Genomic DNA, 13,722 nt, shown 5'->3' on the forward strand with positions numbered 1-13,722 from the left:
GAAGATTCATTAGTCCCAGCTCTAAATATTGCCAGAGAAATTATTCTCATCTACTGCAACCTATTGAAGACTCAAAGGACAGTCAAGTAATACCCTTGAGCCAAAGACTGTGTCCTTGTTCATATAAATTCAGAGGCAGCAAGGCATTGTCCCTTTGCTCACTAATCCAAATAATCGTGCATTCTAACCAGTAATGTGCACTAGAACTTCACAGAAAGGGTCATTTCTGTGTGGGAGAAAGGAAGTTTGCTTTTTACATAGAATTTTAGGTATTTTGTAATCTTTAGAAATATGTTATTAGAATCCATTTAGGATAATGAAATTATAACCTCTAGAATACAATAATGGGATGGTATCTGTTCTCTGCTGGAAACTGGTATGAAGAGCCACGTATTCTGCTGAACACTTGGTTGCTGGTTTTAGCATCACTGTATTAATTGGCACAACATTATAAATGAGTTGATGTTATAATCATGTTTTACAGATGAAATATTGAGACACTTAGGACATATATGAATTAATCAGAGGATGAGTGACCAGCAAATGTGAATGTTCGGGGAAAGCAAAAAGAAACTACAGTGAGTCATGACTTTCCATTAGGCTAACATGAAGGCTGGTAACCAATTCACATGCTCAGAATTCATATTTTTCCAAAGATCTTCTTTATGAATAAGTAGACATGTGCCAAAACAGGCAAGCATCTGGTTCACAGCCTCACATGTCCGACCTGGGAATGAAACCTCTGATCCTTCCCAAATATTGGAAAGACTAGCGTACAGTTGTTCCCGAGGTGATATTTTAAATGTGCAGTACACACAGATATTAAAATACAAGGGAAGAAGCATTGCCACACCTCATTCATTTATGACATCCACTTCACCTTGTTTTTTTACTAGATTTTGTTCTTTCTGTAACAAGGACAAACATTGCATCATACACCTTAAATCACCCACAGCATTTTTTACCTTGCACACAGTGGGCGTTGAATAGAAGTAAGACTTCCTGATTAAGTGAAGGATCCAGCCACATTACTGTGACAGAGCGTCCTTGGCTGTCAAAAACACTCCCCTTCTTAATTCACCCGCGACTCTTGAACAATTTTCCGGATATAAGAGCAACCCCATCTGACCCCCTTTCCCCAGCCGCTCACCTGGTTTGCCCTCAGCTCTGCCACCTTCACTGACTCACCCCGGTGTAATGAGGCTCAAGGAGAATGACTCAGCATCTATATTTTCCTTTTTTTCTCTTTCACCATTTGCTTCATTGCTAGTTCCAGTGACTCAGCTCTTGGCTTAACGGAAGCAGCGTTTGTTTACAGCATATATAATATTCCTTGTACATAATACATTTTCAAAACTCTTCCACATCTACTGTTTCATTTGATGACAGAACTTCCTGAGATCACCAGGATTCATCTTTGGGGTTTTATACCATTGAGAGGACAGAAACACAATGTAACTTGGTCAAGGTCACATAGTTAAGCCACTTAACAGTAGACTCCTGTATCTCATATTCTTTTCAGGTTTTGCTTCACGTGACCAGTGACATTGTTTCCATCCCCCAGGCCGAAGTTTTACTCCATTTTCTCAGACCCCACCTTAGCATACTGAATACTAGGAAACGAGACTCTAACTTTCAAAAGTTTCATTATAGTTCTTTACATTGTTACAGCTTTCAGAATTGAAAGCAGTTCTGGGGGAATATTTTTTGTTATGAACAAAAAAACTGTCAGAAATATTTGATATTTTGATTTGATATGTCACTGAAATCTTATAAAAAGTAGATATTCTCTATTCTCTCTTCTATGAAGATTTGGACATGAAGGTGGCATAAGAATATGAAAACTCTGTTTTTTATATATCTTTTGTGTCTCAGAGAGACATCCTAGAGACAGAGTTACATGAGTAGGACTCCTAAGTCGTATAAACCACCAATGGATGGAGGTGCAAAAGGTTCTGTCTCTAGAAAGAAGGAGGCTTGTCTAGAAGGAATTGGAAAGTGGAGGGATTCTTGGAGAAAAAGAGGACATAGAGATGTGGAAGTGGGTGGGCTAAGGGCTTGGTTACAATATGCATCTGTGGGAACAAGGAGGATTATACGTATTCCTGCCTGCTTCTTTATTTCTTTTATGATGGTTTAAAAATACTTTCACCTGAAAGCATTTTGCGGTCTGTTAGGTGTTACACTAAGGACAAATCTACAGCCTCTTAGCTACGTGTACTGGGGTTGTTTTTCTGAGCCTCAGCTTTCTGTCTCTGAAACGGTGATGACTTGGTGCACAGTGTAGCAGTGCAGTTAAATGAGATGACCTGCCTGGTGCGGATGGTTGATAGGGAATTTATCTGGATGGATTTCTTGTGCCCCTCTTTCTGCATACAAAATGAATGTGTCCCAAACTGTCTCGATCCCTTAAGGCCAGATCTCTTCAAACACTCTAATCAGTATTTCGTCAACCCAGAAGTATGTTGGTTAAGATAGGTAGGTAGGTAGAAGATGGGTAGATAGAAGCAAACATATAGATGGAAACACACACGGAGGAAAATTGAGCATCATAGAGAAGAGGAATTCAAGTATTGTTCTCACCCCACCCACACACTACAGAAACTCACCATTTAATCTTGCTGAAACCAATGCCTGAGTAATTGCAAATGATACTTGAGTGAGGAGGTTTCACTGAAGGTCCTGGTTATTTATATTTTGTCTTGTTACTGAGCAATGAGACATCCCAGGAAAAAGGAAGTAGTGGATAAGAGAAATGCATTAAACCTACTCAGATACTAAAATTGGGATCAAATAAAAGCTGGGAAACAAAGAATGCCCTTTTTTTAAAAATATTTATTTATTTATTTATTTATTTATTATATATACAATATTCTATCTGTGTGTATGTCTGCAGGCCAGAAGAGGGCACCAGATCTCATTACAGATGGTTGTGAGTCACCATGTGGTTGCCGGGAATTGAACTCAGGACCTTTGGAAGAGCAGGCAATGCTCTTAACCACTGAGCCATCTCTCCAGCCCCAAGAATGCTTATTTTTTCTCATTCTGATTGTACCTTTTCAATCCTATAATTCTGTCATGATTTCAATGATGCCTACTCCTCTCACCCTCATACCGCCTTTCCCCTGCCAAAAGTACCCATGACCTCAACTATTAGCATGTAGCTGGGAGGTAACTAAAATTACTGTTTACATGGAATTCAGGAATGCTAAAATTTAATCTGATTGAGTAGGAGTGAAGACTGGAACTGGAGAATTCTCAGAACAAACGGAGGGGCAAGACCTGTCAAAACTGAGTGTATTGGAATCATCTATCCAGGTTTCATATTCCTGGAGTAGGAACAAGTCTTAGGATTAGCATTTTTACTGACCATCTCTTGTGTTCAGAGAGTTCTATAGTTTGGATCTGGAACGCATCACAAAGATCATGTGTGAAAGGCTTGGTCTATAGTGTGTTTTGATACAGTAGTTTTTGAAGTTGGAGATTTGGTACAGTGGTTAGATCATGATGTTTCTGGCCTCATTGATGTTTTAGTCAAGTTGTTTTATATTAATGGGTAATTTGGAGATGGCGAGAAAAATAGACATGTGAAAGGATGGAAATTACAGGAAGGAATGAGATCATACCTTGAAGAATGTATTTTCTGGCCACCTTAGTAGTAATTTGGTAATCTCTCCCTCCCTCTCTTCCTCCCTCCCTCCCTCTTTTCCTGCCTCCCTCCCTTCCTCCCTCCCTCTTTTCCTCCCTCCCTCCCTCCCTCCCTGCCTCCCTCCCTCCCTCTCTTCCTCCCTTCTTCTTTTCCTCCCTCCCTCCCTCTCTTCCTTCCCCTTCCTTCCTTCCCTCCTTTCTCCTTCCCTCCCTCTCCCCTCCCTCTTTTTCTCTCTCTCCAATCTGTTTCTCTTTCATGCCTGTCTGTCTCTGTCTCTTTCTCTCTGTTTCCCTCCCTCCCTCCCCCCGCTTTCTTCTTCCTAACTGGCTTGAGATCAGTAGCTCAGGCCCACCATTCTCTCTCTACCACAATGATTCTGCTTCATCACAGGCTGAAGAATGCTGGGAGAAGCACATGAATGCAGGGACTGGATCCTCTAAAACTGGAAAAGCTGGTTTTCTCAAACATTTTTCACAGCAACAGAAGGCTACCTTGCACAGGGAGCATCAAGTAAGAATGAACACATGTCTGAGCATAGAAAACCCATGTATTAACTGCCTTGCATCCAGAGACCAGAACATCTAGGATTCACACCCACAATGGAAGTGGCTCTGATTTTTCCAGCCTGACTCCTAGAATAAAAAGATGTTTTACAACTAAACTTCCCGCCAGGCGGTGGTGGTGCACGCCTTTAATCCCAACATGAGAGGCAGAGGCAGGCAGATCTCTGTGAGTTCGAGACCAGCCTGGTCTACAAGAGCTAGTTCCAGGACAGGCTCCAAAACCACAGAGAAACCCTGTCTCGAAAAAACAAACAAAAAAAAAATCAGAAATAAACTTCCCATAGTTCAGAACTCATTTTCAGCTATAAAGTGTTTTATATCTGCCTCTGTGTTGTTATAATGGTTGCTAACTCTTTTGCAAGGCTTATCCTATGCCAGGCACTGTTTAAATGATTTTTGGTTATATTGATTTCATTAATATTCATTCTATGCTAGGGATGGAAATGATAACATGTTATTTCATAAATATAAAGCTCAAGGCACAGAGAAGTAACTCACACAAAACCACACAGCCAACCAGGGGGTTCTAGATACGAGCCCACGCATTCTGAGTAAGCTGTCCCCGTTCCTGCCAGCTAGGCTATGCCTCCTCCTAATGGGAGCTGTGCCTTCTCTGGAGGATGAGTCAAGGAAGGACAAAAGGTACATCAAGAGACACTTTAAGTTAATGCCATACGGATGAAAAATAGCACACCTACTGCATCATTTATTTGCAGCCCATGAAGCAACACTGGATATGTAATTCCTCTTTACGGTCTGCTTACCCTGATAATGTATGACCAGTTCCCATATACTGAATGCCCACAGTCCCCTACTTTTAGTATTTTTACTGCCTCAAGGCCATATCTACCCCTTTGGATGCCGACTGAACCCCTGAGTTCCTGAGGTCTTCATTATGGTCGTTTATCTATCCATCCTATCTTGACTCATACTTAAATGAAGCAGAGTTTTAAGTTTCACTCCTCCTTTGCCCACCAAGGATTTTTGCAAGACAGATGATCTTGAAACACTAGCTTACACTGTACAGTTGATGCTGATTCTTGGTACTTTGAAACAGAAATATCAAGAGATCTTGGATTGGATGTTCACCCTTTAAAGGGACAAATAGAAACAACATCATAGGATCGGTTCCAAGGGCGTCTTCTGTGGCATCTGATTTACCAGCTTTTACAAGACAATTAGAGATGGCCAGTGGAAACAGCTGACTGGCGTCCGGAACACCTTCTGTGAAGATGACAAGGTTTTGGCGAGTCCAGGGTAGCTTCAGACGGTGACTCTCATGTGAAATGTGAGACAGAGTAAGAAGCACGTCCCTGCAGTCCTTACAGAGGACACAGCTGCCAGGAAGATGAAGCAGATGGATTTAGGGGTTTGGGAAATCTGCCTGGCTGCTTGTTCCAAATAACGGCATAATGGGAGTGGCGCCTTCGAGTCAGATTCCAAACATCCCACACAGTCTTTCCCGACTTCTTCCGAGAGCATCCCCCTGAAAGGGATGCAGGTGTTGTTATTTAAACAAACAAACAACAGAAGAGACACAGTAATACCTGACGAGAGTTCCCATGCTGGAAATTGTTGGCCAATTCCAAAGCTGCTGGTACATGAAGAGTACGGGATTGCATACTATCCGTGAATCCTATATTTACCACAGAGAGAATTTGGGGGCTCATGATCTACATAGCAGCTGAGAAGTCTTAGGTGACGCTCAGGCTAAGCGCAGCCTTGAATAAATAAAAACCCTCAAAAGGTAGCGAAATAGACCACGTGTGATTTTAAAACGACCTTTCTGAAATGGATATTCTATCACTAATTTGGAGAGAAGTTTTGATGTCAAATTGGATTACATGTGGGAAGTTAGTATATTCCTTTCTATAAAAGCCCATGTGACCTAACCCTTGTGTTCACCTCTGAGATGAACGAGATAAAAAACAGAGGATGGTCTCAAATAACTTGCCATTAACGTATAACACAAGACAACTGTGTTTGACTCCTGCTCAGAAAGAACCTTCTGAGTTGACAACCAGGAGAACTAAAACATTCTTGTCCTTCACTTCTGAATGGATTTCCTCAGACCCTTTGTGATATTTGGGGACTTTTCTTTAAAAATAAGTCCTAATGCTCACACTATATGTGAACACAGTAGCAAGGCAAGCATAGCCCTGGTGCTCACACTATATGTGAATACAGCAGCAAGATGAACACAGATTAATCCTTGCAAGTCAAACTTTTATGTGTCTCAAAAATAAGAAACATGAGAAAAACTTGGTAGGCTTTGTCAGGCTCATACAGCCTTTTAGTTTGTGTTGTCAAAAAAAAGAAAAACACCTCAGAATCAGATGCACTGCCTGCCTGTGGGAGAGGACCCGTTACGGACTGGCAGGATCAGGTCGCTCCATCTGAATTACACAGACAATCCAATTGCAGATTGACCAGGCAGAGAACAGCTCTGGATTCAGTTGTTTCTAATTAGGATGAATACGAAGAGATGGGAGGAGAAGTGAACATGAGTGTCATTGGGCAGTAACAGCTACTTGAGGATAGGAAATGCATTTTTCCTGGTACCTTGGGAAATTGCTTCATGTGTCTGGTCTATTACTGACACTATAAAATTTGCACCTAATAGGCTCAAGGATGTTTCTGACAAATACTTCCAGAAACCCAATCTATAAGAGCTACATGGGCCCAGATGGTGAAGGAAAAGAATGGATATGATTTCATTTTTATTTATAGTGAGTATATTTTTTAGAATATCATACATGATTACCGTATCACCTCGTTTTCTCTCTTTGCATCTTGAATTCCTCCCATGCATCCTCAAAGAATGACTCTTTTGGTCTGACCTACACAAAAGATAGTTTTCCTTCTTGCTTTACAGAAAGAAGGATGTGCTGAGGATGGTGTGACATGTAGATGCCCATCCGATAATCAGTCATTTGTACCTTCTGGTGTTGTCTGCTCTGTCTGGGGCTAAACTCACTATTCTGTTACTGTATTTATAAAAGAAATGAACTTCTAAGCCTATGCAATGTAGAGACAACTTTTAAAAAAAAAAAGGTACAAAGGTAGAAAGAACTACATGGACAAACCACAAAACGTACCAGAATATTTTGTAGGAATTTTTCATGTTAAAACATCCCCCCCCCCATACACTCCTACTTTCCAGCCAAGAGTGAGATTGGAGAGTTATTTTAATCTTAACTCTGTTTACGGGGCTGGAACATTCCAAAGAAAAGGAGGGTTTTGCTGAGCATTTTAAACAATTGATTCCAGATGGAGTCTCTCTGTATCATTTCTGGAATTGTTCTCTGAATGTATTCTAAAGATAGAATGTACATGTTCGCTAAAGCCTGAAGGATGCTGAACTATTCAGCAATACAAGAAAGCAAAACTTTCTGCATTTTTGGTCTCACTTGGCCAAACGGTTTTAATTCTCACTTTTTTTTTTTAGTTTTAGTGTTTGGAGGTCACTCATTCTCACATGTGTGCATATGTGAGTTCATGAGGTATCCAATACATCAACTCCAGGGAGATAAGATCTACAGGATAAGTGTTGTGGGACAATGGTCTGTACCCTGCCAATTATATTTTAAATAAATGCTAATTGGCCAGCAGCCAGGCAGGAAGTATAGGTGGGGCGACCAGGCGGGAAGCAGAGGCAGGGCAACGAAAATTCTGGGAAGAGGGAAGTTTCAGTCTGTAGTTATCACCCAGACAGAGAGGAAGCCAGACACAGAGCAAGCAAGATGTCACTGCCTCCCCGAAAAAGGTACAAAGCCATGTGGCTAACAGAGACAAGAATTATGGGCTAATAAAAGTTATAAGAGTTAATAAGAAGCCTGAGATACTAGGTCAAACAGTTTATAATTAATGTAGACCTCTGTGTGTTTATTTGGGACTAAATGGATATGGGACCTGGTGGGACAGAAACCCCCAGTCAAAAAATGGTGCCCAACGTGTGCATCCACATAAAGCCTGAGAGAGCTGGGAAAGTAATTTCAGACAAAAAGACCAGAGTTGCAAGGCTTTTTGGTAGCATTTTCTCAGGTGGGCTCTGTTTGCTAGAGGCATGTGTGCCTCATTTAAGAGAGGTTTCCTGACTCAGCTTTAGCTGCAAAACCTTGCAGCTCTTTTAAGAGGACCTGACACCAAACACTTAAATAGTGTTTATGAATTGCCGACGGCATGCTTCTTGGTGATGTCAGGGATCTTGAAAAGCCATAGAGTTGTGGCAATAAACATGGCTCTGGTACTTTTGCCTTGAGGCTAGATTTTCAGAAAAGAATGGGTTGGATCCAGCTGTCAAAGCCACAGCTTTAATCCTAGCCATATTGCTTAGTAAATTAAAGACTCACGTGGTCAGAAAAAGAGAGATATACAGTAAAGATAGATTCAGATGAAGAAAACCTCATGGTGGGACAGAAACCTCAGCCAACAGATAAGTACATAGGATCCACTATCCACAGCTCCTCTCTACTCAGGTAAGTACTTTGAGACTCTTATGATAATAATGCACAACTTTTCTTTTGAACTAGATTTTGGAGTGGTTAGACTGAGAAGTGTGTGTGTGTGTGTGTGTGTGTGTGTGTGTGTGTGTGTGTGTGTGTTGGGGGTAGAGAAAGAAACACTTCGAGTAACTCATTGCCACTCACATTGTATGACACACATCCTTTTATTCTATTTGGTTTCTATCCAATAATACTCTATCCAAAAACTCGTGGTTAAGAAGACCCTTGGTGGATTCCTAGAACCAATCAAACAGAATGAACATCAGTCATAGCTTCCAGGCTGACTGTTACTGTGCAACAAGCTGAATATCAGCGTTGAACTGATGCCCCACAGTCTGACCCCTCGGAACAGAAGTGAATCACTGTCTGCTTCCATGGCAGTACGCATACTGTGTAATACAACTGAATGAGCCAGAACTTTACTTCTTAATTAAAAACCCAGCTTTGAAACATAGCTAAATACAAAATTGGAATCTCTGTTTTGTGATGAAGAATGGCTAGCATAGAAAGAAACTTGTCTTGAGAAGCTGAAGAGTGATTTAGGAAGGAGAAAAAGAAATTCTAACCGTGAAGGCATTAAAGGAATCAGAAAACAGAGGGAGAAAAAAAGTGAGCAAAAGGGAGTTGGATGTTGAGAATGATACATTTAGTAAACAGGTCCCAGTGTGCACTGTCAACAGAGAAGAGAAGGTTCCAGAACAGCTGAAGATCTTCAGAGATGATCCAGGCCTTTTGACGCCTTGCTGTGAGAAAATTGAGGTTATTTCCTAGCCATACACATATTCCCAAGTGAGAGTTGAAATTCCCATCACCACGACTGTCACCAACCTCTCTCAGTCCTGTAACACAAAGCAAGATAATAATAACTATAACAATAAAGTGCATACTGTACACCAAATATTTAAATCAGTTCTTTTAGTGATTTTCAAAAAATTGCAAAGCGTGTATCATAATTATGTTATCCATTGTACAATAAGAAAATAGAAGATATGGAAAACTTTTTTTAATAAATATTTAAAATGTAATTTTAATTAGTATAAAATTACATCATTCCTTACTCCATTTCATCACTCCAGCCCTTTCTAGCTACACTATTTTAAGCCTTTCCTACGTCCATTATACTCTCAAATTGATATCTTCTTTTTATTAGATTATTAATGTTACATACATATATATAGGTGTATATGTGCATCTGTTATATATGTTAGATAATATACACATATATGTGTTCATATTACATAACATGCACACACACACATTGAAAGTAATTGGCCCCATAAGCTCATAGGCAGTGGCTTTGTTGCAATATGTATAACCTTGTTGGAGGAAGTGTGTCACTGTGTGGGTGGGATTTGAGGTCTCATATATGAGCCACATACAGTGTCCCAGACAACTTCCTATTGCCTTTGAGTCAAGATGTAAGACTTTGGCTCCTCTTCCAGCACCATATATACCTGTACACCGCAATGTCACACCATTATGATAATGGACTAAACTTCTGAAAATATAATCCACCCCAAATAAATGTTTTGCTTTATAAGAGTTGCTGTGGTCATGGTGTCTCTTCAATAGAAACCCTAACTAAGATCTATTCTTCTGGGTTCATTGTTGGTGATGGTTTTAAGAATGAACACTCTTAACTGGAGAGCCAATAAGGAGACTCCCCCCTGGGAGACAAGAAGCTAATTTCCTCCCAGAAATTATTAGTTGCCTATACTTCTTTGTCTAGGGGTGGGGCCACTTAAAGGTCCCTGATTCATGTTAACATGGCCATTGATAAGCCATTGTTCCAGTCTTGTTTATGCAGCCATTTATAGGAGAGTCTAGCATGTATGTGGAGAAAAGGGAAAATTTATTTGTTGTTACTGAGATTGCAAATTGGTATGGCCACACTATGGAAATCAGTGTAAAGTTTCCTCAAAAAGTCAAAAATACATCTACTATATAATCCAGATGTTTCACTCTTGAACATATACCTGAAGGACTCAAAATCTTACAACAGAGATTCCTGTTTATTAATTCCACTACTGATATATTAACAATAGCCAGGAAATGGAAGCAGCCTAGATATCCAACTGATGAACAGGTAGTAAATTGTGGTGTATTTTCACAATGAAATAGTAATCAGCTGTAAAGAAAGATTAAATTAACAGGTAAATAGATAGAGCTGGGAATGATCATTTTGAATAAGGGGATATAGATTTGGGAAGACAAATATCACATGTTTTCTCTCATTTGTTGGTACTAGGTTTGAATCTGCAGATACACAGTTCATTAAAGAGAGTCATAGATGTCAAAGAAATTGCTAACGGGTCTTGGGGTTGCCTTTAAAGGATGGGGAGGTAATAAAACAGGAGTTAAAGGGGGTTAATAGGACAGGTGGAGTAAAACTTGGGAGCAGAGAGGAAGGTATAGAGGGAGAAACAAATTACTCTTAAAGCCCTTCAAAAAGTTTTATGGAAAGTTACCTTCTACTGTAGCAACTTCCAAAAATATGTGTGTATCAATAAGCAATCTCAACAATATGGCTGCCCAAATAAGACCAGAACAATGACAATTCCACTTAATATGCCAGTATGGATGAGAAACATATCACAGGATCCCACTCCAAGATAAAAGAATACAGGTAATTAGTGACTACTGAGAGAGGAATGGAGACTCTTCCTCATGGGTGAAATTCCTGATTTGTTGCCCAATACCAAATGGTAAGCCCTAAAACTATATGAGCAACACTGAACTGGCTTAGTAGCCTTTGTGTGTAATATATTTATGCACACATGTATTGTATGTATAAATGTATACATATGAATTATATCAATGTGTGTGAATATATGTATATATGTGCAACAATAATTAAGAAAAAATCAAATTTATATGGAGTTGGGGGACATGAGATGGTTTGGAAGGAAGAGAGACACAGGAAAATTATGTAATTGTATTTACAATTAAAATAAAATCAATTTTGAAAAAGAAAAACAAAGTTCTCATTTTTATGAGAACGTTAGGTTAGGTTTCATAGAAGTATAGAGCAGAAGATTGGTCATAGTCCTCATAGGGTAGAAGAGTAGACGAATAGAGAGGGGAATTGGGTAAAGAGGCTCAAAGTACAGTTAGATGGAAAGAATAAGTCTAGTGTTCTACAACACAAGAGGCTGACAATGTCTGTTAATTATTTATTATGCCATCCATAAAATACTGGAAGAGACAAGTTTCCCCACATCTATGACCAATATTTAAGGAACTAGAAGTACTCAAATTCATCAGTACACACTGCAAGCATCCATCAAACTGCACCCTGCTTTTTACGAACATGTGCAATTATTATGTCAATTATCAAATTCATAAAGATAGTTGTAAAGTTTTCTATTTTCATTCTTGAGTGCTGATGGATTTTAAGGCTGTCAACTGAGTTCATAAAGCTAGGATAGAAGCCAGACTTCCTGCACACCTCTGAACACAGTTAGAATTGAGTTAAGTGGCTCTAAAGAGTAAACAGGATGGATGAGAATTAGATTTAGCTCAATGACTTGAGGGCACAAAGACACCAGACATTGGAAGATGAACAACTGAGCATCATCCCAATTTTCTACTCTCATGGTGGCATTTCCATGGACGGTGACAAAGAGCTACCGTCTTTCCTTTTTCCCCACCCCATGTCCCTAACTAAGTGCCTATTTTCTTCTGGCAGAGAGCATGTGAAAAAGAGAACATGACTGGAGCAGATGACTGTATTTCTGTCCTGTGGAATGTTGTAATCTCACACTTAGGATGTTTATTCTAGAAGAGCTAGTCCTTGATTATATCTGAAGAGAAGCCTCTGAGGACCCATAGAACCTTCAAGTACAGCCCCAGTAACACTCACTATTACTCATAGGTCTTCCAAGCTTGTATATGTTACAGAAAAAAAACCCATATACTGAATTTTAGTGCTATGTTATCAAATACATACACACATATGCCCAGAAAATTATTACATAAGAAAGAAGTGTCTTTAGCTATAACTGGAAATGTTTTAATGCTAATTTTCCCAAGCACAAAGGATTGGTATCATAAGGTCCGGTAGAAAATTTTAACCTATGATCATTATTGAATTCAGTTCTGACCAAGACAAAAAGAGAGTTCTAAATGATATTCTGGAGTGTTTCTGGTAAAAGAATAGACTGGGAGAACATTTTCATCTTGTACTTTTGTCTGTAAATTTAATTTGCTTTTATTTGGAAGGACATTGATGCAACGTGTTCATAAACCTGATTACCTGAACAGATGTTATTGAAGTATGATCTCCTGGGTGCAAAACAAAACCTGCAGTTAAAATTCCATTCGCTTTAATTATCTCAAATCAAAGTAAACAAGAAAGTTTAAACCTGTGAACAATGGAGGCTGCATTTTCTCCCAGGTCACTGGGAAACGTGTGTGTGCATATATGTGTCTCTATGTGTGTATTTATGTGTGTATATAGATATGTATGTATGTACGTATATATACATAGATAGTTTTGTGTTTATATGTGTATGAATATAGATATGTATATATACATAGATACAGATGATAGGTAGATAGATAGAAAGATAAATAGATAATAGAAAGAAAGAAAGATAGGTAGATTGATAGTAGATAGTGTATACATGCCTGTGTGTGTCTGTGTACACAATTTTCTACAGGATATTGTGGCACAAGTCCTTTATCTTTGGGAAAATTAGTCTTAAATATTTATTTCCAATTATAGCTTGATATTTTATTAATTCTTTGAGAATTTCATGTGTACACACAGTATATTTTGGTCATAGTCACTGGGAGTTTGTGGACAGACTTACACTAATGTATTTCTAAATACTATGATTTTATTTCAGGTCTGAATCCCTGGAGGGTGTTTGTAAGTCTTCTCCGCGGGGAGTCTTGAATGGTTTCTTCCATGAAAAGAGCAAAGCTTTTTAGCTCCTAGTAAAACTTTATTTCTTGTTTCTGAAAGGATGGTCATCATCGAGAGTTTTGTTGAGGTCATAAA

Source organism: Microtus pennsylvanicus, chromosome 6, assembly GCF_037038515.1.
Source record: "Microtus pennsylvanicus isolate mMicPen1 chromosome 6, mMicPen1.hap1, whole genome shotgun sequence".
In the NCBI taxonomy this organism is placed as follows: Eukaryota; Metazoa; Chordata; class Mammalia; order Rodentia; family Cricetidae; genus Microtus; species Microtus pennsylvanicus.